The 27,469-nt window shown below is 37.5% G+C and overlaps 2 long non-coding RNA genes across 5 annotated transcripts in view; one reads left to right on the top strand and one right to left on the bottom strand.

Moving 5' to 3' along the window:
• Positions 1–27,167, bottom strand: part of LOC112651108 (uncharacterized) — a 38,597-nt gene extending 11,430 nt beyond the window's left edge. Inside the window, exons 1-6 of the long non-coding RNA XR_007402633.1 lie at positions 26,948–27,167; positions 25,004–25,128; positions 24,458–24,686; positions 24,072–24,131; positions 17,094–21,839; positions 2,502–2,629 (exon numbers count right to left, since the gene is read on the bottom strand). This is a non-coding gene — a long non-coding RNA (uncharacterized LOC112651108). The remainder of the gene's footprint in view (positions 1–2,501; positions 2,630–17,093; positions 21,840–24,071; positions 24,132–24,457; positions 24,687–25,003; positions 25,129–26,947) is intronic.
• On the top strand, positions 13,576–22,321 carry LOC112651107 (uncharacterized). 4 transcript variants are annotated; one of them, XR_003130605.3, is made up of 4 exons: positions 13,576–13,724; positions 14,839–14,948; positions 16,935–17,059; positions 22,001–22,321. It is a non-coding gene; the product is annotated as an uncharacterized LOC112651107 (long non-coding RNA). The 4 variants fall into 4 exon arrangements; XR_003130606.3 differs by lacking the exon at positions 13,576–13,724 and adding an exon at positions 14,390–14,491; XR_003130604.3 differs by lacking the exon at positions 13,576–13,724 and adding an exon at positions 14,390–14,685.
• Positions 27,168–27,469: the final 302 nt, after the last annotated feature.

Genomic DNA, 27,469 nt, shown 5'->3' with positions numbered 1-27,469 from the left:
TCAGTTAGCATTATACTCTAGCTCCATTCATACTGTTGCAGATGGCAAGATTTCATTCCATTTTGTAGCTGAATAATATTCCGTCATACACACATACACACACACACACACACACACACACACACCCCTATATATATCATGTCATTTTTATCCATTCATCTATGGATGGACACTTGGGCCACTTCCATAGTTTGGCTATTGTGAATAATGCTGCAATAAACAGAGGGGTGCATATATCCCTTTGAATTAGTGCTTTTGTATATTTTTGCATAAATATCCAGTAGTGTGATTGTCAGATCATAAGGTAGTTCTAGTCTTAAGTTTTTTTCTTTCTCAAACTTATTAGCACAATCACAGGCATGACCTGCATGAGACTTTACAGAGGAACTGAAGATCTTAAGCAAACAGGTTCATACACACTCCATTTTGCTTGTGGGAATAAGGATAGGGTTTGGGAGAGAGGCATTTGGCTTTCAGGGTAAACGTTATATAGTCATGATTCTGATATAAATTTGACATTGGCACATTGGAGGGAGGCAGCAAACTCATTTCATTTGAGAGTAAACTCAAAGTATCTGAAGTTTGGTGGCAGTGATTGTAGCTGTGTAACTCATACGTCTGTTCTGAGGCATCACGGTGTTGGAGGCTTAGAGTCAATACTGGATTTCCACTTCTAGCAATTTTGTGAGCTACCTATTGGGTGCTGGGGCCAGTTCAGGCCTCCTCAAGAAGGCAAGAAAGCCAGTTGCCCTCTTCTCTTCCCAAAGTTGCATTCACAGCTATAGTACCTTTGGCCAACAAAGAAAGAAAAATTAAAAATTTCAAATTTGTTTGAACTGTCTCCAAAACAAATTGAAATCTCAATAGTCACACTACATATACCTAAAATCACTATTACATATAAAAGAAGTCCAAAGTTCTAATTTTTTGTTCCTCTAAAAAATTGAGCAAAGCCACATGAGATGAAACAGAACAAAATGGCTGCTCATATATTTGGCAAATCCACTGGGGTTTAACAAGACCCATTTCTTCCTGAATCATCAGCATGTTTCCAAAGTTCATTTGAAGCCTTTCTTTAAAAGGTGGTTTTGTATAAAATGTAATGTTGTGGTTTCCCAAGCTGTTATGGAATATTTGACATGTCTGATACATTATTTTCTCAGGATTCAAGATAATACTTGCTCATGGATGCTCTCAAACTGGTAATCTCAGAATATCTTTTATTACTGGAAATTTTAATGTAACCAGAGCTAAAATAAAACAATTATTAATTTGTATGTGTATGGAGTGCTTATCCATGATGTTATATTAAACACAAAAGAAAATATTTAGTACCTTGAGGGTTTTTCCTTTTTTTTTTTTTTCTTTTTTTGACAGAATAAGAACTCATTCTAGTAACAGCAAAGAAAAGAAAAAAAGATGAGTTGGGTGGGTTTTCTTAGGCAAAAATTCATCATTAAATTCTCTCTTTCTTTTTTTTTTCCATCACTGACATTTTTTTTTTTTGTCCTTCCTTAGGCAAATTAATTGTATATTATATACACTGATCACATTTATGAGTAGTTGGAAATTTGAAATTTTTTGCCACCTACTTTGCCTAAATTGAACTGCATATTCCTCTCTCTCTCTCTCTCTCTCTTTTTTTTTTTTTTAAGATTTAATTTATTTATTCATGAGAGACACACGGAGACAGAGGCAGAGACACAGGCAGAGGGAGAAGCAGGCTCCATGCAGGGAGCCCGATGTGGGACTTGATCCCGGGTCTCCAGGATCACGCCCTGGGCCGAAGGCAGACGCCAAACCACCAAGCCACACAGGGATCCCTTCCTTTCTTTTCTATAAAAATTGAGATGAGTCTGCGGAAAATCTAGTTATCATTCTCATTTATTATATTTTGGTGGGGAGCCCTTTAAAGGTGTTTTCAGAAAACTCTACTGAGCTAATAAAATGCCTAAAACTTGGCCCCAATTTTGTCTAGCAAACAGTATTATTGCAGTTTCTCTATTTTATTCCTTAAACTGAAACTTAATTTGGGGGCATTCATGAGTGCATACTTTCTCTTTCACTGTCACACACTTACCAAACTTAGATCTTGTTCAGGTCCTGTTTCCTAAGCAGATGGAGTTACATAGAAATATGTATAAAATGTGTGCAAAGGGCACCTGGGTGGCTCAGTAGTTGAGCGTCTGCCTTTGGCTCAGGTCCTGATCCCAGGGTCCTGGAATCGAGTCTCAAACTGGGCTCCCTGCAGGGAGCCTGCTTCTCCCTCTGCCTGTGTCTCTGCCTCTCTCTCTGTGTCTCTCATGAATAAATAAATAAAATCTTAAAAAAAAAAAAGCTGGGTATAAAAGAGCAAAAAGGTTCCCAAAGCATTACTCCTCCATAGCCTACCTAAACACCTAAACACTGAGCTTTCATGGTCTTGTGCGTTCATTTTTCAATGGCAGAGAAATACACTTAAAAATTGATAGAGTATTAGGGAAAAGCCTATAACAAAATACCTTAAAGTGATATTTGTATCTTAGCCCTGTTGAATTTTCATTTAAAAGTAGGTTTATGAACGACTGCCTTGGCTCATATGAAGAACAAGTGATCTCTCTTATCCAACGGCCTGAGGTCACATCACATTCTGGAAAGAAAACAGGAATGTATCAGGGAACCCGTGTCTTAGTTGTGTCTCTTCCAGTTGCCTGAGACGGTTTGCCATGAAGTTAAGCTTTTTGCTTCAGGGTCCGGGTAAACTGGATAAGGCACACTCTGCTGCTAATCTCCTAGAGATTTAAAACAAATCAGTGCCTTTTGTCCAGTTGGCACCATTGTGAGTACTTGACACGTGTGGTTGAATAAAATTATAAAGACAAATGTGTTACTGGCTTCTGGCATTTCCAGCTCCCTGTCTCCTTTCCCCACCCACTTCTCAAATTCAAGAAGCAGGGCGTGTGCGGTGATCTATACTTATTGCCCTTGGGGTAGGGTTCTTACAGTAGTAATACAAGCAATCTGAAGAGTTTTTGTTGTTTTAAAATAGACTTTTGAACTTTAAGGTAAACCACATGTCATTGAGGAAAAAACTTTTCTTGAGTTTTTTTTTTTCCTCCAAGTTGTTATTTAAATTCCAACTAGGTTAACATACAGTGTGAAATTATTTTCAGGAGTAGAAAGTAGAATTAGTGATTCATCACTTACAACACCTGGTGCTCATCACAGTGCCCGCCTTGGTACTCATCACGTGATTAACCCATCCCCCACTCCCCCCCCCCCCACTCCTCCAAAGTTTGGCTATTGTCGATGTGTATATCCTTTCAAATCAGCATTTTTGTGTTCTTTGGGTAAATACCTAGTAGTGAGGTTTAATATGTATTTGTTGAATAGTAAGAGCCAAGGTTCCCCACCTAAACAATAAACAACCTACAGGAAGAGCTAGGTTGTAGCTGTTTTTTTTTTTTTTTTTCCTCTGATCACTGAGATCATAATTGAGATTCCATGGGCTACAAAAAGGAAGATAAATTGAAGATGGAGGAAATGCACATTGGGGCACCTGGGTGACTCAGTTGGTTAAGCCTCTGATTCGATTTTGGCTTAGGTCATGATCTCAGGATCCTGAGATCAAGCCCCATGTCAGACTCCACACACTAAGTGTGGAGATTCCCTCTCTCCCTCTGCCCCCTCCTTCCACTTGTGCATGCATGCACACACACTCTCTTTCTGTTAAATAATAAATTAAAAAAAAAAAAAGAAGAGAAACGCACCTTGAGTGTATCTATATAAGAACCACTCATGCCCCTCACCTCATGTCCAGATTAGGCTTAGCCTTGAGTGAGAAAATTGGAAGCAGAGATGAAGCTAAAGTTTCAAGAAAGTGAACAAGCATAATGTGAGTTTTCCTGACTTGTACCTCTCTGTTGCAGTAATAAGTTTGAAAATGGCAACATAACTCATTGAGACAAAAAAGGCTTGATAAAATTCATTTCCTCTGTGTTTCATCAAATTCATCATCTCTGTGTTTCTCAAAATTCCAAAAAAAACAAAAAAACAAACAAAAAAAAGGATAAGGTTGGCTGGAAATAAGGTCCTGCAGGGTCAAAGTCAAAGAAGATGTAAATCACACTGACTAGCAACCGGAGAATACCAGGAAGACAGGCATTTGGCACATGTCAGTGTGTTTGGTTGACCATGTCCAAGGATTGAAAAACATAGTAATTCAGAGGTTTCAGTGTGAACAGATGTCAATATCTGGGAACAGGTGACCTCTCCCAATGCCAAGATGTTATGTAAATTCCTCACATCTAAGATGTTACTTAGTTGAAATTGAAGTCTGCCATGACTGAATTCCTCCATAGTTGGCCAACCTTTATTTTTGTCATCAGACACATATTGCCTCAAAAGATAAAATCATATAGAAAAATATTTTTTTTGCAGTACTAAATAAATGGAATGAAATTCATGTCAATGACACATGCATTATTTTAATGTCCACAGTGGTTATGAAGAAAAGCTTATTCCCATTTTTTAAATTGAGAATCTGAGGCACTTTGGTTAAAAAAACTTGCCCAAGACCACATTGATTATATATGGCAAAACTAGGAATCAAAATTAGGTATGCCTAATTATGGAGACCTCTTATTCAAAAGAAATAATGAACATGGTATACTTTCCAAATAATGTACTATAAGTTAATCCTATATGCTTAATGCAAAATTATTTTTGCAATCTGTGCCTCAAAGGACACCAATGACAGAGTAAAGAGTGAACAGGGAACCTATAGTGTGTTAGTTTGCTGGGGCTGCTGTAACAAAGTACCATTGACCGGATCACTTAAACAATGGAAATCTATTTTTTCATAATCTTATGGGCTAGAAGTCCAAGATCAAGGTGTTTACAGGTTTGATGTCTTCTATGGCCCCTCCCTGTAGCTTCATATGGCTGCCTCCTCTCTGTGACTTCAAATGTCTTTCATCTGTGTCCAGATCTCCTCTTCTAAAATGACACCTGTCATATATCTAAATATGGTCACATTATGAGGACCTACAAGTTAGGATTGCAACATGTGACTTTTGGGAGGACATACTTTAGTCCATAACACATCCAACTGGGAGAAATTATTTACAAATAATGCAGCTGATAAGCAGTTAATATCCAGAATATATAAGTTCTACAACTTAACAAAATAGCCCAAATTAAAAATGGCTAAAGGACTTAGAGAAATATTTCTCCAAAAAATGATTTACAAATTGCCAACAAGCACATGAGATGTCCAACATCACTGATCCTTCGAAAGATGCAAATTACTATAACAATGAAATATTACCTCACACTATATGGATGGCTACTCTCAACAAAATAACAGGTATTAGGATGTGGAGAAATTCAAACCTTGTGTACTGTTGGTGGGAATGTACAATGGTGAAACCACTGGAAAATAGTATGACAATTCCTCAAAAAGTTAAAAATACAATTACTGTTTGATCCAGAAATTCCACTTCTGGATATATGTCAAAAGGAATTGCAGGGTGCCTGGGTAGCTCAGCCGGTTAAGCATCTGACTCTTGATTTTGGCTCAGGTCATGATCTCAGGGTTGTGAGATTAAGCCCTATGTGGGGCTCCGCTCTGGGCATGGAACCTGGTCAACATTATCTCTCTCTCCACCCTGGCCTTCCCACTGCATACACACACACACACACACACACACACACACACACCTGCCCCCCATGCTTGTACTCTTTCTCTCAATAAATAAATAAATAGGAACTGGAAGCAACCTCTCAAAAGAAATATGTACACCAATGCTTATAGCAGCATTATTCACAACAGCCACCAGGTAGAAGCAAGCAAAGTATCCATTGACAGATTAAGGGATACACAAAATATGGAATTTAGCTACAATGGAATATTATTCAGACTTACAAAGGAAGGAAACTCTGACATGTACTACAAGATGGATGAAACTGGAGGGTATTATGCTAAGTGCAACATAGCCAGTCACAGGGAGACAAATATTGTATGATTCTACTTATATAATGTATCTAGAACAGTTGAATCTGTAGAAACAGGGTAAAAGTTGGATGCTGGGGGTTGGGAGAAGGGGATATAGGAAGTCGTTGTTTAATAAATGTAAAGTTCCCGTCCTGCAAGATGAAAAAACTTTGGAGATTCCTTGCACAATAGTGTGAATATCCTTGGCACTCTTGACCTGTGTACATTTAGAAATGACTAAAATGGTAAATCTTATGTGTATTTTACAGCAGTTAAAGATTTTGGAAGATTGACTAAACATCTGACTTAGGGATAGCAGTTTCTGAAACAAAGTGAACATCCAATGAATATTTGCTGACTGAATGAGAAGAATATTTTCATCAGGGGTCACTGTTTTCTTCAATGAAGCACATGTGTAACATTCCAAAATTCTGATGAAAAATCAGTGTATAGGTACTTTGATGTTATTTTATATAATTTGAAGACTTCAGAAAAATGTAGTTGCACTGAATATAAATGAAAACATATTATATGACTATCATTTTCAGAAGTGACCTAAAATTCCCTTGGCTTCATGATTTGTATAAATAAAAGGTTTTGGTGGATCATCTTAGTATTTTGCAAATTCAAGTTGATTGCTTGTGAAGACTCTGATAACTTAAAAAAATGCTTAAAAAGTAACCTATTGTAAACTAGGAATAAAGGAATAATTTCCTAAATTTGATAAAGAACATCTGCAAAAAACCTACAACTAACATCATACTTGATGGCAAGAAACTCAAAGCTTTCCTCACCTAGATGAGGAAGAGGGCAAGAATGTCCCCTCTTAACACTCCATTTCAACATTGCATAGGAAGCCTTAGCTAATGCAATAAGACAGGACAAGGAAAAAAGGTAAGTAAATTGGGAAGGACAAGAGAAAACTGCTCACAGATGACATGATTGCCTAAGTAGGAAATCTGAAAGAATCAGCTTCTGGAACTAGTAAGTGACCATAGTAGGTTGCAGGATACAGGTGAAGGTGTAAAAGTCCATTGCTTTCCTGTATATGTAGCAATATGTAGTGGAATTTGAGATTAAGAACAAAATACCATTTATATTAGCAACCAGAAAATGAAATACTTGAAATATGAAAATACTATGAAATACCATGAATAATGAAATACTATGAAAATGAAATGAAGTATAAATCTAATTAAAGGGATCCCTGGGTGGCGCAGCGGTTTGGCGCCTGCCTTTGGCCCAGGGCGCGATCCTGGAGACCCGGGATCGAATCCCACATCAGGCTCCCGGTGCATGGAGCCTGCTTCTCCCTCTGCCTATGTCTCTGCCTCTCTCTCTCTCTCTCTGTGACTATCATAAATAAATAAAAATTAAAAAAAAAAAAAAATGTATAAGATCTCTTTGGAGAACACTATAAAACCCTAATGAATGAAATCAAAGAACTAAGTGATAGATATTTCATGGTCCAGGAAAGAAAGATTCAATATTTCCAAGAGGTAAGTCCTTCTTAACTTGATCCATAGATTCAATATAACCCCAATCAAAACTCTAAAGAGTTATTATGTCGCTATCAATAATCTGATTCTAAGATTTGTATGAGATCGAAAAGACCCAGAATAGCCAACACAATATTAAAAGAGAATTAGAACACTGACACTGCTTGAATTGAGACTTCCTATAAAGCTATAGTCATCAAGACAATGTGGTACTGATGAAAAAAATGAATAGATGAGCACAATAGAGGGCCCAGAAATAGACCCCATAAGTATAGTCAATTGGTCTTTGACAAAGGGACAAAGGTAAAACAATAGGGCAAAAGAAGTGTCTTCCACAAATGGTGCTAGAACAAGTGGACATCCACATGCAAGAAAATGTAGACAAGGACCTTGTACCTTACAAAGATTAACTCAAAATGGGTCACAGAACCAAATGTAAACTATAAAACTCCTAGAAGAGGACATAGGCGAAAACCTGGATGACCAGGACTATTGAGAATCCATTTCATAACTTCTGTAGTGACTGAGAACCCTATTAAACTATTTTGTATTAATTATTATGACATAACTTTGGGAGTAATTTCATTGACTTTGCTATATATGCAGCTTTCTTAAACTATTATATTAGCATTTTATATTATCTAGTAATGTCAAAGTGGAAACCTAAGGGAAAGCAAAGAGTGTGAATGTCTACAAATTCGTAATAAACTATTTCTTGAATGAATCTACATTCTTCACCCCTGCCCCCCAAACAAGGGTTTCCTTGTGATTTAAATAGACAAATACTAGGGGTCAGAGAGTGACTGAAGAGTTTGAGGAAATTGGTAAATGAAAGCAGAGGAGTAAAAAACAAAAAAAGTAAGAAAATTTATATTATTTATTCATAGGAATGTAATTACTACTTGCCTATGTTCATCTTCAGTTTAAATTAGGGTACTTCTTGGGGTCACCCTTGAAAATACGATTTGTTTTGTCATCGCCTGGTGCCCTGTGCAATGGAGAGGTTACTTCCATTCTCCAGTTGAGCTAGAATCCTACAGTTCTATCAGGCTTAAGGTAACTTAATCACAATGTGCATAATTGTTGCTCCACCAAAAGCTAGTGGCAAGAGCATGCCAGATGCTTCTGTCGAGTTCCAGCTTTGTAAACCAGCATTTTAAAATCAGTTTCTTAATCTCTAAATCAGAGACCATGAATCCACAGATGCAGCTTCATTTCCAGAAGAAATTCCCATATGCTTTACACGGATCCATTCATTATTCAGGTTTGAGACACATGAGTTTTTCAAAAATTTTTTCCATGTATCAATACTGTTGCTTTATCGTCTTGCTCCCACTTCTTTTTGTTTGTTATAAGGATCATTTTAAAGATATTATCAGTATCTGCTTTACAGAAACGTATCTCTCTGGAACCTTCTACCTTTTTAGAATCTTTTCTGACTCAATTTACCTTAACAAATGCTTGTGCATTTATACTTCTGTAATATAAACATACTAGATACATTTATGTGACAACTTGTTTTTCTTATGCGAAACAAAATGTTATATAAAATTTGACTGAAAAGTCACTAAGCATCAGCGAATTTATTTTTATTCCAATCATTGTAAGTAGGCAAAAGTTGCAATACATTACTGATTGTGTGTTGCCCTGTGTGCCTGTGTGCATGTCACACTGTGTTGAGTGCAGCAAGGTACAACTCTGTTAGGTGCTGAGCGACGCACAGCTTCAGACGAATAATAGAGGGATGAGGTGTGAAAAGATATTAGAATGTCTGTAATGTAGTCACTAATGAAAATAGAGCTGGTGAGATGCTATGAACAGTAGGATATCACTTTTAAAGTACGTACCATAACAAAATAAAGTTTCTCAAGAATATTACATCAAAATGTTGACGAAGAGTAGTTGGTGATAGATTCAGCATGAGTTTGAAATGTACTTGTTATTTCCTGAATGTTCGATGAAGTTATATTCCTTGCAACCCGGTTTTTGTAGGAAATATTCCATGACTCGTAGAGATAAAATATCAGTAAAGTGAACAGGAATGGGACCAGCTAAAAGGGGATGGGCACCAAGAAAGTATAGTCTTGAGAAAAGGGAAGGGATATTGGGTATTTTGGGGGCGTGAGGCTCCAGTGCAGAGTTATTGGCATCTGGATAGTAGTGGAAAACTGCTACTGGGATTTTGGTGGAATACTTTGAAACCCAGGAGGAGAATTCTGCTTGTGATCTAGGAGGCAACATTGTAAATGCTATGGCAGGTAATGTAGTCCAAGCAGTGTTTTAGGAATATTACTCTGCTTACGGTGCTTAATTTGAATTGGTTACATCAAGGGAATGAAAAGGCTGGATAAAGGAATGCTCAGGTATTTTATAGGAATAAAAGATACTTGATCATGAACACAAACTAATTTGAGAATCAAGCTGGCTTTACCAAGGATAAAGAAGAAAAACAATAAATAACGTCTGGGTGTACTATATCCTTCCTGAATGAAAGAACTGCATGTTTCTCTGTAGACCCTATAAAAACCCCTTACTTACAAATGAATTGGTTTCTGTATACTAGGTATTCCTTAAATAAAGTCTTGGTCATATAAACTAGTTTTAAGAACTGGTAAAACTTCCGTATTAACTTTTTAATTGACAAAACACTTCTGTGGCTGGTACTTTATTAGTGATTTGGCATTTGAAATACAGCTCTCAGTCCAAAAGGAATGTGAGGTAGCTCGAGTTCTTTTACTGGGAATACACTGGTCAGTTAAAAGAAGTGACCAAGCATCAAAGACAATTTGGGCGAGGTAATACAAACAGGAAAACAACTTCCATTGACCTCTTGTTGGCTAATTTTAAAGTTAAGGGTATGACCCTCAGTCTTTAAATGGCCATTGGTTTATTAAAAATTGTAATTCTAATTTTTGATTTCATTTCCAAAAGTTAGAACATTTCCAAAGAATTCTTAAAATCTTAATTATCGAGCAAAATTTTAGATTTCTCCTCAGTAGTGTATTTCCAAAATTCTTTTAGCTTTTTTTTTTTTTTTTTTTTTTTCCCCACTTTCCAAGCTCCAATGATAGAAACCAGTCCTGTGCTTCCAAATTTCTGGAATAGTTGCAGATGAGTCGATAAAAAATGCCAACTTTCTGGTCTGGTCTAGTGTAATTACTTTTGTGGTAGTTTTGATACTTGGTGCTTTTAAATCCATTTACAGAAGAAATGCAGATTTTTTTCACTTTTATTTTTGGAGAAAATGTACTTAAGCAGGGGAAGTTTTTCTGTTTTTTCTTGTTTTTTTTTTTTTTTTTTTTTTTTGTATTAGTGGAAAAAAAACCTCTGGAAACATCTGTTTTCCTTCAAGTCTCTGACTTTCCATGTCCATTCCTCAGTTATTACCAACAACTGATTGTAAAGTGGGTGATTTTTCTAGGATGCTCTGTACAGAAGAACAGGAATTTAAGAAAGCTTGGGGATATGATATTTCTGAACCCATGAAGTATGCTCTTGGGATTGGCAAGCAATTCTCAGCTCTTAACAAATGAAACCATGACCTGGGTTAACTTGCTGTTTGGAGGTGGTTTGTGCTCATTTCACTAAGCGATCTTTATGCATTTGGAAGTAGAAACATTTAGAAGATGTGGGAGAGACAGTGAAGGTAGCATTATCCATGGCTTGGTATTGGACTTGGGGCTTGCTCTGCCTTAGGAGATAATTATTCTAGAATTTTCCTAATCCTGCCATGAATTTATTTAACAATTCTGGAGGATCTATTTAAGTTATTCTCAAATTTCATCTGCAAAGTAGGCATAAATAAACTTGTTTAAATCATTGGAATTTTCTGAACCATGACAAATAGAGGTATTAGGAACTTTATAAGTTAATAGAGAAAGAGATGTGATTAATGCTAACTTACAATTTCCTTAAAAATAGAATTGTTATAAAATTAATAGCACTTTTCCAGACCTTATTGGCATCACACTTGAAATCAAATGTGCCAGAAGTTTATTATTTTTTTCTTATATGTACCAAATTCTCCCACTTAATATACATTGATATGAACTGGTATAGTCCAACTCCATAAATATTGGTATACCCAGGGTTAATTCTCAATGCTCATCTGCTGGTGGCTTATCGCTCTGTCTTAGGTTGAGTATTGCAAAAAGTGGGCCCATGTGGATGCTTTGTAAGAGGGTATTGAGAAAAGATGCTGAGCACCTAAGGTGATAGCTTATAACCCACCTGAAATTTCATGGAAAAAAGATAAATAGAGCTTGGGGATTTCTTTGCAGTGCCCACTCTGTATAAAGCATAGAATTAGATTTTTTAACATTTATTAGCCCATTTAATTTTCACAAACCCCCTATGAAATGCGTATGATTTTCTTTTCCTTTCCAAATGTAGAACTTGATGAATGGATAGGTGTGTCATCACAGAGTTGGTTAGGGCAGCAGTGGAAGTCTAAATTCACTGTGACTCTGAAACTCAGACTCCCCACTGAAGGTCAGAGTTCCTAACAGTTGAAATTAGCCATCTAAATAAGGAGGGATGGAGGCAAATTAGTGGATTTCTTATTTTTATTCTATTTTTTGCCATTTTAACAATGCGGTTCCATTGATGTTGGTGAGGTGTTGTAGGCAAAATTCTAAGATGATCCCAAAGACCTCCTTCCACCGGTTTTCCTCCCTTGATTATGTTACCTTATATGGCAAAGGGGATTTTGCAGGTGTGAGAATTACTGATAATTTTACCTTAAAATAAGTAACACCCATCCTGATCATTTCCAGACCAGCTGAGCCTTATTAAATTACTTCATGTGGTTAAAGAGTAACCTTAAGCGTCGGAGGGATTCTTCGTGAGGAGAGTTAACTGCGGATGAGATGGAGAGTCCCTGAGGCCAGGACCTGGAAGTGGCCTGTAGGAGGAACTGAATTGTGCCAACAAGGTGAAGGAGATTGGAGGCAGACTCTTGCCCAGAACCTCCAGATGGAGTCCAGGCTGGCCAACACCACCAAGGTGGCCTGTTAGCCCCTAGCAGAGTCGTTGGTCCCTCTGGACTTGTGACCTGTAGGAATGCAAGTTGGTCAGTGGGTATTGTTGTAAGATGCTCAGGTTCTGGTAATCACTTCCGTGGTGAGAGAGAACTAATATGTTGCATGAATGGTCAAACCCACAATGCGCTTACAAATACCAGTACTGCCCTTGACACAATTCCCAATCACAAACTTGACTGCCTACTTAGATAACTGTTAATTTTTTCTTCTTCAGTCTGAGGAGATTCACTGAGCTTGTCTTTTTCTCCTTTATCATTGTTTAAAAGAAAATAGAGTCTGGTCTAAAACCTACAATTTCTTTTTTTTTTTTTTTTTTTTTTACAATTTCTTATATGCACGAATAGCGAGCCATGTTTTCAATAAGAGACATAAAGACCTACGTGGTAGCAGAGAGCTGCCTATAAAACCCATCCACGTCTGTATTGTCTGTATTTGTGAAGGAGAAACTTATCGCAGGAAAAGCATCTTGTGTACTGTTGAGAATTAAAAATGCTTTGAATCCATTGGAATATCTGGCAACTTTGCTGTAAAGTCTTGTTTTTATTAACATGGTTTGGGCTGGACCTTTCTTTGATAATTTAAAATTCCTTTCCACTCTCCCTCCTCCCTGCCTCCAACCCCCATGCTTAAAACATCATTGGTATTTTGGCAAATCGGGCGGACTTAAAAACAAACTACTTGCTTACATTTTGTCAAGCATCTGTCTGACACAAAAATATGTTGATGGGCAAGCTTCCTCCGTGCTGCTCTTGGGCACATACTTGGTTTTGCCGTTAGAACTCATGAGCTGTGTGTAATGCACACAGCACTAACTGATCTCATTATGCCTTTGCAGGAACTTTCTCCTCCTCCAGAAGCCTAACTGCTGCACATGAATAAAAGCATTCACAGTGTTGCTGTCTGTCCCCCTCTGCAACATTCTGTAATCCCTCCTCCTTTAAAAAAAAGTAATCTATCCTTATTATACAACTATCTATCTTTACTACTGTGATATAACAATAATTGTATTATGTTCACTGATTCTGTGGGTCAAGAGTTCAGATAGGGCAAAGCAGGGCTGGCTTGTGTCTGCTGCATAATGTCTGGGGCCTCAGCTCAGGGAGTTTCAAGTATCTGAGGGCTGGAATCATCTGGAGGCTCTCTAACTCACATGGCTGGTGTCTGGGCTCATATGACTCAAAGGCTGGACTCAGCTGGGACTGTTGACTGGTACAGCAACTCATGACCTCCCCGTGGGGGCTGTGATGCATGCGGCATAGTGGTTAGGTTCTGGGAGAGACCATAGTAGAGAGGCGGTGCCCAGAGTGAGTGTTTCAAATGACCAGGCCCATAAGGGCAGCATGGTTTTATACTCAGTCCCAAAGTCCTATCACGGCCCCACACTGTGCCTTGTTGATTCAAGCAACCAGAAATCCATCCAAATTTAAGGACAGGAGAAGGGTAATAGATTTTGCTTCTTGATGGGAGGGTAGCAAAGCACATTTCGGGAAAGCATTTTGGACAGGATCTATTTGGTGACCTGCTTTAGGAAATATGGCACACCGTAGTTCACCCTCTGGGCCACAGCAATTCATATCCCATGACATGCAAAATAGTCACTGTCTCTCAAGACCCCAAAACATCTCCTTCTATTTTAATTTCCACCTCAGGCTTAAGACCCAGAATCTTGTCATCTTAACCAGGCAGTATGTAGATAAGACACCATAGATACAGTTCCTCAAGTGTGGTATCTCTCAATCTGATCTGTGAACAGAAGAGACAGGCTGTGGGTCCTCAAAGCAGCAAATACACAGTAGATAAACAGATTAGGATAACCAGAGCAGACCCTCTGATGCAACAATAGGCCCACTGTTCCATAGCAATTCTGAAATCCAGCAGGGATTATGGTTCCAGTCCCTGGAATAAGGCTTAAACTTACAACCTGAGACATGTTCCTTTGGCTTTTGGGTCCATCCTGGGCTCTTCATTCAACTTGAGTCATACTTTTTCATAAGCCACAGCTTATGTTGACAGCTAAACAGAATTTTGTTTATTTTTGTTTTTATCTTGTATCTTATCTGTAGCTCAGGGATTTAAGAATTCCCCCCCCCCCCCATTTTGTTCTATCTATCCCTTTTAGTCTCAGCAAGACAGTTTCTTTAAGAACTTTGTGGATTTGTTATATGTCAATGTATGAGCTTAGCCCTTTAGATAAAATCCATATTCACAAATCTCTTAGAGATAAACCCATTTCTGTTTTGGGCCTCCCATGTGACTTCTGTGGAATAGCATCCTTAACATTTTTAGAAACGCTGATTTTTTTTTTTTTTTTTTCTCTTAACAGAGACACACCTTGGGGGCCACCAGAAGGCTTTTGTCTTTCTGAACATGTCTACGGGTCACGGACAAACATCATTCTGATGTCTTCATGATGGTCTTCACAGTTAACCAAAGGTTTCCTCTGTGTTCTGAGACAATATTTTTCTGCTAGCACTCTGGTTTTGATAATTATACGAAAAACCCTTTCTTATTTGAGAAGTCTTTTCTGGCTGGAAATGCTTTCCTCAGGCTTCTATTGCTGGTTTTGAAAACTGAAGAAAGTTTGATTTCTAGTTAGTCTCTCTGCTCTCATATTCTGCTGTAGGCAGCTAAGGGAAGCCATGTGTACCTCAGCTCCTGTCCTGAAACCTCCTTACCCAGCCTATTGAGCTCACGGGTTTGTTTCTTATTTTCTACATGACCATGGATGACTGTTGCCAAGCTCCCTACAGATCCCTGTCAGTTTCCTTTCCTCTGGTGTGCAATAACCACTTCCTAAATCTCTCTCCAACTTTTTCTCACTACCCTTTAGGTATTCAATTACTTTCCTGTGGCTGCTGTAACCAATGGCCACAAACTGGGATGTTTAAAACAACAGATATTGAGGGTGCCTGGGTGGCTCAGTCAGTTAAGTGTCTGCCTTTGGCTCGGGTCATGATCCTGTTTTTTTTTTTTTTTTTTTCCTGCTTTGTTTATTTGTTTATTTCTAGGTTCCTATCTAAGTATACCTATTGTTAGAACAAAGGGCAGGCGAATCCAGCAGATTCAGCATTAATAGTGAACAAGTGTTCACCCTCATTTATAGAGTAGATGAGTAGATCCAGGAACCAAAATAATGTGCAGACAGCTCATGGGCTGCAACCTGAGCTACATTAAGGAGTCAAAAAGGAATACAGTGTAAATGGTTTTCACTCAATAGCTGGGGAGTTAATAGTGAACTTGAGAACTAGGTGCCCTGGTTATATCCCATTGATAGCAGGTGTCAGCTCTATAGTTTAGGGAAATTTATTTGTTGTTGTTGTTGTTGTTAATTTTTTCAAAATGTTATTTATTTATTCATGAGAGAGGCAGAGACAGACATAGGCAGAGAAGCAGGCTCCATGTTGGGAGCCTGATGTGGGGCTCGATCCCAGGACTTCAGGATCACACCCTGAGCTGAAGGCAGGTGCTCAACCACTAAGCCACCCAGGCATCCCTAGGGAAATTTATTATGTGCCTCCGCATCCTCATTTCTAAAATGGAGATAACATTACCATCCTTATATGATGTTGGGGGGATTAAATTAATACCTATATGCAAAGCACCCCGAACAATATAAGAAACAGCAAATAATAGTGTATACTAAGATTTCAATTTTAAATAGTCTTAACACACATAGCAATTTTAAATACTCTTACCACACATATACACAGATATCCTCCTTAAACACACAAAAACATAAAAGACTCAAATCACTATCTGGTAGTTCCTTGTGAACCAAATAGTTATGGAAAAGCTTGGGTGCATCATGAATATTTAAGAGCTAAGCCTGACAAAAAAATTTGAAAAGTCACTGAGGCAAAAGAAATATTTTGTTAAAAGATTTATATATATGAAGAAGAGAGAGTGTGGGGGTGGGGATAGAGGGAGAGGGAGTCTCAAGCAGACTCTGTACTAAGTGCAGATCCCAACACAGGGCTTGATCTCACAACCCTGAGATTAGGACCTGAGCTGGAACAATGAGTCTTATACTTAACCAACTGCATGACCCAGGCACCCCAGAAAAAGAAATATTTTAAAAATACCCAAGTGTTATCCTTTTTTGCTTTAATAATTCTCTACAAGATAAACGTTTTGGAAGACCTAAATAACTGGCCAAGATGCCTGAAAGAATTTCCCCCCATCATTTGTTCTTTAGAATCTTTTTTTTTAACTGATTAGTGAAATTAAATTCATGTTTTTGAACCATGGCACATAAAGTGGGTTTGGAGAGTATTATTATATCATTATTTTTCAGTTTATATCTTTGGGAAGTACACTGAGAGTTGACCATGGAGGAAGAGGGGATTCAATCATAAATAGATGATGCTTACTTGGAATATTGTCTTTCAATGCAAAGTTGAAGGAATTCTCCTTTTACAGACTCAAATTAGAACCATCTCAAGAAACCATACAGCCCTTTTGAAAATGAAAAGTAAAAATTACCCTGGAATATCACACTAATGGAATTGAAGGGGAAAAGTGCAGGGTGAGAAAGAAGGAACACGGTAAGCCCCAGAATTTCCAAACACAAGGACTTACTCTCTAAGCACTTAGATGAAACTTTTCCTTTCATAGGAAGTTGGCCTCAAAGTTTTCTGGGTGTATATTTGGACTGTCAAGCCCTGGATGACTAATGTGTGGTTTGCTTATGACTTTTGACCTGTGGCATAATGGGCTGGCTCAGACTCTAGCATCTCCACGGTGACACATTAATGTCATCCATGTCCTTTCATGGAGGAAGGATTTCCCCTTCCTCAGCATCCCTGCTACTGCCTTGAATACGTGAGCGTTCTCATGTGGAAGTCTCTCAGTCATCCCCCCAGGACCGATCAGTCACCTTGTCATCCTTGTAAAGACATGGCTGCCAGTCTCACAGTGAAATAGGTACAAAAGAGAATTGTGACCAGAGGTAATTTTGAAACTTCTTATCATCACCAGTGTTGCTACTTTTGTCCAGTGGAGGATGCCAGGAGTGCTGCAGCCTCGGGGGGGTCCAGCCACCATTTTTTTCAGCTGGGGCTGCTTGCACAGTGGGCCTCACCCAGGCAGTCACCCACGTGTGTTCTTGTTTTGCACAGCATCTCCCGACACACATGCTGGTTATCTTCTTTTGTTGACACAAATATCATTATGGCCGTAAGTTGGTGGGTACGATGTGACGTTTGAGATATTCTTTGTGTGCCTCACAGTGAAAACTCTGTGCAGCTGAAACTGAACATTGTTTTCTCTGACTTTTAATGGCACGGGTGGAAGTTGAGAGCTCTCACATCATTATTCAGGATTTGGCAGATTCTTGAACTGGATTGTAAATGATTAGAAAAAAAGAGACTTTTTTGAGCAAAATACTGCTTCATCATCCTTAGAGTGCTTTAGTACTCTGAGCACTAAAGCCTGTATGTGAAGATATCAGTGTGGTCAATACTTCTGAACTGATAGAAACTCATTTCTCTTCAGCTTTTGAGGACGTTTGACTTGCTGCCTGCACAGAAAACCCTGACCCTGAAAATATTTTGCGCACTTCACAATATTCTCTGCATCACCAAGGGCAACTTTGACTTCCTTGGCCTCCACTTTCAATTTTTACAACATTCCTTGAAATACCACAGTTGGTATCTGTGTCTGATTGATGAAAAATCTAAGATGTAGAAGGAGAAATAAGTCATTTTGTCTTCCAAACATGTGCTTTTAACCACTAGCTACTTATTCTCCAAATCCATTAATTAGAACAATCATAACTACAATATGAGGATTTCTGAAGAAGTTTTAAAAATTGTATAAAGTGCCAAGCGTAAGGCTCAGATATAGTAGATACTTCATTAAAAAAAAAAAAAAAGGTGTAAGAACTTGAATGAGATGAAAAGGTCCTTGGATTAGGTATGTTTCCATATTACTTAAAATGAAGAACTGATTTGCCACATACATATTAGGCTTTGAAAGGCCAAAAAAATTCTGGTTCTCTTCTCCTGACTTCAGAGTTAGTTATAGCAGGAATTAGCCTGTTACTCTTTATGGAGTGATTATGTGCTAACAGTAAGCTAGTGTCTTTTACTGAACAGCATTTTGTATATATTATGACTGGTTCAAGGACTGAAACATTATTAGTCAAATATTTTTTTCTCCAAAATTTGGCTGTGAAAATGATGGTCTAAAATCACTTCTGCCCATTTCTAGCTCCAACTATTTTTGCCTCTAGTAGGCACAAAAAAACAAAAAAACAAAAAACAAAAACAAAAAAACCCACCATGGTAATCTACATGGGATAGAATGTACATAAGGTTTGGCTTTTGGGGGGATTATGACACAGAAAAGTGATGAGGGTATCGTACTTGTTAGCTACTCAATGGACTAGACATAGCATCTTAGTTTGAGGAGAATCAGTGAAAAGAAGAGCATGTTGAAAATGGCCGACCTTTCTGAGATCTGTGGGAAAATCTATATTAGTCCCACATTACTGATCTGACTCTCAAAAGCCAAAAATGAAGCTGAATCTTCCTTGTCTTGAATCTAGGGAAAGTAGAATTCCTCCAAGTGTTTCTGCACAAACAACTCCCTACCTACCAGTAATGATCCATAAGAATTCTAAAAAATGTGATTTCTCGATTAAACGACTCAGTAGGTAAATAGCAAGAGAGAAGACAATCACCTTTGAAGCTTAAGTTGTTTGACTGGAAGATCAAGTACAAAAATATTTCAAAACCCAGAAAAAAAACTGAAAATTGAAAAAAAAATTGAAAATCATGATGGAAAAAGGAAACACATTTGGGACGACAGATTTAAGAAGCTAAATGTGTTACTAATAAGACTTCTAAGGAAGAAAATATAAAACACTGAAGATAAAATAATATTGTATTAGATGTCCATTGCTATAGAACTAATTATCTCTAAACTATGTAGCTTAACATAATTTTATTATTTTATAGCTTCTAAGGGATGGGAACCCAGGGGAACCTTAGCAGGGTGGAGTTCTGACTTGCTCTCGAACCATCTGCCAAGACTGCTATGTCTGAAGTTGATTGTTGCTGAAGCATCCTCTTTCAAGCAAATTCATGGTCTAGAGAGAATGAAATAGTGGGCAAGTGCTCCATAGAGAAGCCAAAATCTTACAACTGTATCTCAGAAGTGACATACCATTATTTGTGCTGTACACTGCAACAGATCCGCCTTGGCACAGTCTTTGAGGGGACTCCACAAGATTGTGAATACCAAGAGGTGGGGACCATTGGAGGTCATCTTCAATGCTGTCTACAATTATAGAAGGAACACCTTTGGAGTTGAAAGAAATTTGAATCTGAAATTTCAAAGCATTCACTCCATTATAGGCTGGATAAGAAGACACACATGTATATTCTGCATAAAAGGCTTGAATGCCAAATATTAAGTGAAAATGAAATACAATATTAAACTCATTTATTACTACAAAGTGAAGAGCATCAACCTGGCCAGAAAATTATCTTTGTAAGAATATAGACCAGAAGACTGGGATGGTAACTACAGATGAATGAGAAGAAAGGACCACAGCTCCAAAGTTCTAGATCACTAAGATAGCATACCTAAATAAAACATCAGCATGAGTCTAGAATGTAAACCATTCATTTATCCCATGAGAAAAACAATTGAGAAAAATGCATTAACCGATAACCAAATAAAGGGTTATACAGAATTCAAGATATGAGAAGATAAAGAAGAAAAGAAATAGAAGCTCTGTAGCGTGCAGGTTCATGAGCCTATACCATACTAGTGTCAAAGAAGAACTCCTATAAAGGAAGCGTAGAACCCTCCATATTTGGTAACAGCCTCAAAATTTCTGTGGTTTTCTATAATAAAAACTTAGTCCTCACTTGATTATGCTAAACCTCTTCACCTTGGGTGACTCTCTCAGATAGCCGACCTCTCTAACGCCTCTCAAATTTCAAACCACTTAAGTTCTGAGGCTCTACCATCTTAAGACAAGTGCTTTTCCATGATTTTTCAGGGAGAGGTAGAGAGAAGCTATAAAAAGTGCGCAAAAGCTTTTTGCTGACGCAGCTTAGAGATGATCCGCATGACTTCTACTTACATTTCCTTGGCTCAAATATGTTCCATGGCCTCAACTGAGTGCAGGGGAGCTGGGAAGTGGGATATAGAAAATAAAGGGCAGCTATGTGTTGATGAGCACTAAGGTTATCCACTCTGCTGTTAAATGATCCTAGCAAACATGAGGGTAAGAAATGGAGGTCAACTGAAATCATGGGGAAAGGCAGGGAAATGAGCAAGAGGTTAGAAATAAATTATTTTAAAGTTGTCATCTAATTGATAAGGGCAGGGGGATACTCAGTCTTTATTAAAGAAAGGAGTTTTTATCTTGTCTTCATATAAAAGCTTGCTTCTCTGTATGACAGCAGAGAACGCAAAACCTAACAATAAATGGGGTGGACAGTTAAAATGGATTTTGTTGATCATATGAACAAACATAACACAGTGAAGTGACAACATAAAATTAAGAGTAGGGCATGTTAGAAAAATAAAATCAACTATAAAGGACATTAAACTAAATGAAAGCAAATGAAAGCTTAGAAGAGAAAATCTAAAAAATATATTAAAAAATTAAAAATTAAAATTAAAAAAAAAGAGAAAATCTAAGAATCAAGCTTAAAACAAGTGGGTCAGGAAATATTGAAAATAAAGAGGCAATTATAAACTCATAACAGAGTAGAGATATTAACATCAAACAGTGCAGTTCCTTAAGATTAAAAAGACTGAACAGAATTAAGGGGATACCGTATAAACCATTTCCATTCCACTTTACTTAAAAACACACCCCTGTAGCAGACAGAAATTATACCAGTACTGGAAATCGATCATTAACACTCTACATTGACTGTGTACACAAATTGGCAACAGGTGCTTCTATTCAGCTTGTCTTCATTTTGCACTTGTTCTCATCCTAAGTAGCTTGATATTCTGGTGTGATGTTCTTTAACTTGGTAGGTGACTCGGAGTATAATATTTCCAATATAGAAATGGATGACTATGACCAGTATTTCAATTTATTTAATGCCATAAATTATATATATATGCTTATATTTAAGTTTATACACACATTTATATTAATTTATATGTATATAAGTTCATAAATTCTTTATTTGTCAAGCACCTGGCTCTTGAGCAGTACTTCCAACTGTCTCATCAGTCCAGTGACAAAGGTCCTGTACATCAATGTAAAACGTGTGAATGTCCTGAATACAAATGGCATCCATCCTCCTTTCTCCAGTGGTGCAGCTCTCTTGTACTTTCCACTGGCTGGAGCTGAAATCCAATTGTAACCATTTAGTTGCTAATTGAATCAGACTTTTGTGTTCCACACAATGATTCTATGGGGCAAATGCATTGAAAACAGGAAACATTTAAATGAAACCCATTCCTTTAGTCTGCCACAGCTGAGATTTTCTCTTTTTTTTTTTTTAAAGATAATATCTCAAAGGTTCACTTGTTGAGTTTACTTGGCAATGGAAAAAAAACATTGCAGAGAATATGAATTACATGGAAATGTCTGGTTTAACATAAATAGAACTGTGTGGCGCAGAAGCTTATGAGGCCATGGGGGACTTGCAGCTATTCTGTTACCGAAAGGCCGACTAGGTCAGCAGGCTGTACGAGAAAGAGCCAAGTCCATCAGGCAAATATGAGGACTGACAACCTGGTCATAGCCTCCCAAGGCTTGACGCGATGCAAGATGGAAAGGTGCTGTCTGAAGTACTGAAAGTGAACTTCATTTGCAAAACTTACAGGCAGAAAATTAATCAGATTCCTTTGGTGATTAAAAAAAAATTGGCAGACTGCGTTTGATATTTCTAAATGGAATAAATTAATCTTTGACTATTTTAGTCTGTCCAAGAGCCAAACACACAAAAATGAAATAATGGTGAGAGATGTATTAAAAATGGTATCTAAAAGCAGGCTTCACCCCTTGAGACTATTTGAAGCAAATGGGCACTCTAAAGAGGCAGATGTCTCAGAATTTTCTTGGAAGGTTAAAATCCGAAAAGAAGACAGCAAGGTAAGAGAGAAAAACAAAATTTGAGATCATTTCTGGTCCTTCCTTTCAAATAGTACTATTGTTCATAACATTGTGTGAAGAAAAATACATGGAAGGCTGCCAGGAATAATGTTTTAAATTTACTCCATTACCTACAACTTATTTGACATCTGTTTGGAAACTGTAAGTGGCATTGTAACCTGAAAGGCCATTTCTGGTTCAAGGAGGTTGGAGGCCACATTCTTGTTCCTTTATTATTTTTTTAAATCCCGAATAGCATAAGCTTCTAGGAGACATCATTCAGCTTCCAACCAGACACATTGTTTTGAAGCTTTCTAGGGATGAGTTTAGAGCTGCCACTTAGGGGTTGAGGTGGGAGGTATAGGGTCAGAAAAGAGAAAAAAGGCTAGGGAATTGCAAACATCTGGCTTGAAGTTTTTGTTCTTACATGCTTAGGGACAGTCTTCCTGAAAAGTGAAGGAGTGACGCTTTGAAAAGTCATTGTCCGTAGTTTTGAAGCCTTTTCATAACATATGTGTCTATTTTGGTTCCTGAAAAAATTGCTTTTTTCAAGCTTATGCAATTATGTGATCCAAACTTAGTTATCTCAGGATTGTAAGTTACTAGATGAAATGAATAGATGCTATTTATTCAGTGCTTTCTACTGAAAGTAACCACAATAAGTGAGAAAATTAATAGAAAATATATGAAAACTGAATGCTTTGGAAAGGCTCAGTCAATCGCTTCTTGGCCTTTTGGCGAAGATCAAGTGAAAGGCTCAGTCAAGGAGAGTCAATTAAAAAAAGTTGTCCATTAGGTCTAGGCAAGCTAACTATCAATATTTGTCTGCTATGAAATATAGCAGAAGAATATTATTTCTTTGGATTGCTTTATAAGTGACTTAAATTTCTCAGTTCCTTTTAATGAAATAAAAACTCAAAAACAAAGCACTACTGGTAAGTAAATGCAAGAAAGCCAACTGCCAATTCCAAAGACAAGATCTTGTTCCTATAACAACAACCTAGTGAATTAGTTCACATGCATATAAACATTTATATTTAAAGCATGATTATATTCTTAATAATCTTCACTTTAACTTCTTAGACTAACTGGTGACCAACTATGACTTCTAGTTATCTGTGGTAAGACCCTTCCAGTCCAATAGAGTTTAATCTTGAGACACAAATTATACCACAAGCAGAGTTTAAAGAATCTTATTAATTTAGTGTCTTTAATATTAGACAGTGAAAATTGAGTACCTCATACAATCCATACCGATTGCCTGACTTAATGCCAAATGTGATTCAGCAAAGAATCTCAGTTGAGATTTTGTTAACATTTCACTCCACACCCAATTCTCCTCCCACCCAAACTGTTTTTCTTTTAACAGAGATTTTATATTTTTATCTGAAGACTAATAATCCAAAATGCCATTAAAAGGGAAGTTAATTTTCTATTTTTCTTAGTGCAAAGCATGTTTGCAAGAACTCTTGAAGGCTTACCTGGCTGGTGGCTCACAAGTGCTGGTCAGTGCATGACCCTCCCCGAGAGCCTCTCCCACACTGAAAGGTGTAAAGCATTTTCAGATTGTGAGATGGGACTACTTGGTGTTCCCGTAAACATCACAGACCCAAAAGGCAGAGGAACTTGGGGAAAAAATGCCACCTGCCGGGCGAGCAGGGCATCCCTTACTTCTCCCAACTTTGGAACAAGATTCTTATGAAGACCCTCGCCCCTCCTTCCCTCCTCCCCTCCTAAACCCCCAAACTGACACATGCCATGTAGTGTCTGGGAGGAATTTGTCCAAACTAGAGTGTTGAAATAGAGTTTTTAAAAATCTGATGATGGACTGGTCCTTCGCTTTCTGAAGTGAAGCAGTCAAGCATACCTGTGTAAAATCAAAATTCACAATGTGGCTCCCACAGTGTGACTGGTGGCTCGAGAGATCACTAAGGGCCCAGGCTGCTCTTCTCTCCTACATTGGTGGTGAGGCTAATACTCTCCTCTTCCTCCATCTTCATACATCATATGGAGATTATAATTTCCAGGAATTGCCAGTCAGGAGATTGTGCGGTCATGGCGTCATAAAAAGAGAGAATCCCTGTGACTTCCGGGAACTGAGAGAAAACATTCAAAAGAAGAGAAATGATGGGTTCTTGCCGTGCCTACCAAAAATTAAAAATAATTTAAGCTAAAATATCACAGCACTGATGACAGAATCAAAAACAGATGGATTAAAAAAAAAAGCAGATGGCCTTGGAAGCAATCAACAATTCATAAGAAAATAATACATAATAATGCACACATAGAAAAAGAATGCCGCACACACAACTCACATGTAGATGAAGAAATAATTATTTATAAATATTGGTAGAGTAATTGGCTAAATTATTTGGGCAAAAGTTAAATGAAACCATACCTCTAGGAAACTTACTTGTAAGTTTGTTTTTTCTCTGTATAATTTTACTTCCTTATGCTAGATACTCTACTGCTCTATGAATTTCATATCCTAGGAACAGAGCCCGTCCAGTGTAATTCTCATTGGTGTTACTGTTGCGCCTACAAGAAGTCGAAGTCATTGTTGTGGAAAAGGAAAAGAAGCATGACAGACTTGCCTATAGAGCATTTTCCCATATGGGGAAGAGAGACAGGTTCATATCCCAGCTTCAATCTTATGGAGACTTGTAGATGTTTCTCTGTGATGAATGACACCATTTTTTCCAACATTGACATAATTCTAAAATACCTCCTAATTACTGCAAATGGAAGGAGGCTATGCATATAGAACATGAAAAATAGCAAAAAAAAAAAGTTTGAACCCATAAAATAAAATATATATATATATATTTGTACACAATACACAGACTATATAAACTACATTACCAGGCTAAAAACAAACAAGAAATGTATGAACAAGTAAATAATCAAAATTAAATTAGTATTGTTGTTTGAAAAGTTCAAACACTTTGACAAGTAAAGCAACCCAATAAAAATTGACAAATTGTCACAGAGAAATAATACACAAAATCATACCCTACCTCATTGCTGATCAAGAGACTTACAAATTAAAACAATTTAAGATATCTTTTTCCACCCACAAATTACCTAAGATTATTTTTAAAATAATATTTGTTGGGTTGCAAGGAAACTTACACTCTCAAAAAATGGTAGTGTGAGAACCAAAGGTTCTAGAGGATGATGTTGGAACTATATATCAAGGTCCCTCAAAGGTTAATACGTTTGACCCATAGATTTGATAGATAGGTACTAGCTTAAGGAAGTAGAGCTGTGACAAAGTGCATAAAGAATTACAGATTGTAACTGTAATAGAGTGAAAAGTGTAAGTTAATTAAATGCTAAAATGTAATAGAATAATCAAAGAGATTTTGTTCGGCTGTAATATGTGGTCATGCAAAATGGAGATATTGTAAAAGAAAAAAGTTTACACAAACATTAAGCCCTGGATGCATGAAACAAATCTGTACAAGCCAAGGGATCCCAGTTTTGTAAATTCATGAATATAGTCATAAAAATATATACAGCTAACATAACGGTTAAGCTTGGATGGTGTAACAGGCCACTTTCATTTTCTTGCATGTATACATTTCTGAATCTTCTACTGTAAAATGGTATTTTTTCCAGAAATATAGAGACAGTGGACAAAATAGGTTTGATTAGATTTTTTTTTAAGATTTTATTTATTTATTCATGAGAGACACAGAGAGAGAGGCAGAGACACAAGCAGAGGGAGAAGCAGGCTCCATGCAGGGGGCTGGATGCGGACTCGATCCTGGGTCTCCAGGATCACGTCCCGGGCTGAAGGCAGACGCTCAACTGCTAAGCCACCCAGGCGTCCCTGATTAGATATTTTTATTTTTATTTTTATTTTTTTTTTTTGATTAGATATTTTTAAATGAATTATTATTTCACATTATCCACAGCCTTGTATCTTCTCTCCTACTAAGAGTTGCTCTTCAAAATCGAGTTTGGTTTTTTTTTTTTTTTTTCCTCTTCTTCCTTTCCTCCTCCTTACCCCCCTCACCTAGGACCTATGTAAAGCAAGTAGTGGGTCATTCAGAGAAGCATCTGACACTTGATTTCAGCTCAGGTCAAGATCTCAGGTTGTGAGATAAAGCCCCTCATTTGGCTTGGTGGGGAGTCTGCTTGAGATTCTCTCTCTCTTCCCCTTTCTCCCCCTCTGCCCATCTCCCTGCTCATGTGCATGCTCTCTCTCTAAAAATCCATAAATAAATCTTTTGAAAAAATTAAGCAAGTGAAGGCTTATTCTCAAAGGAGAGATCTTATGGAATTTGACTCAGCAAATCAGTCTTTCTGCAAAGGAGTAAACAAATATGAGGAAAATGAAACACGTTCTTACCTTAAGATGTGCTGAATTCCAAAATCTGTACATACACAATCAAGTATTGAATAAATGTTTGAGTATCACCTATATGCAGAGTCTTCTATTATGGCCTCTGTATGCACGGTTGCATTGAACCTGTACAGCAGCACTGTTACCAGGTGGATTAAAGAATTAAGGCTTCGGTCATGTGGTCTCACAGCTTTTTGAACTGTGCTCTTCCTGCTATACCGAAGGAAATGCCATTAGAAGAGCTGATTTGGGGCAATCTATTTTTTGCATTTCCTGTTGGCAAAATGAGATATGTGAAAGTGCTTGGGGATTTAAATATAGTTTTAAAATACTGCTATTTCCTATATGTAGAGATTTTTCCAAAATAAGATGGCTTAGAATTTTGGAAAGATATCTAGCCACCTGGAAACTCTGAAATCTAGACTGCAAGGTTTTTGTGATAGTCTAATCAAAATTTGTATAGGTGGGTGTTTTATTCCAAAACCAGCTAGTGCGGAGGGAATCATTATGGAAGATTATGTTAGAGGA

Source organism: Canis lupus, chromosome 16 (genome assembly GCF_003254725.2).
Source record: "Canis lupus dingo isolate Sandy chromosome 16, ASM325472v2, whole genome shotgun sequence".
In the NCBI taxonomy this organism is placed as follows: Eukaryota; Metazoa; Chordata; class Mammalia; order Carnivora; family Canidae; genus Canis; species Canis lupus.
This window is presented reverse-complemented; position numbering and strand designations above follow the sequence as displayed.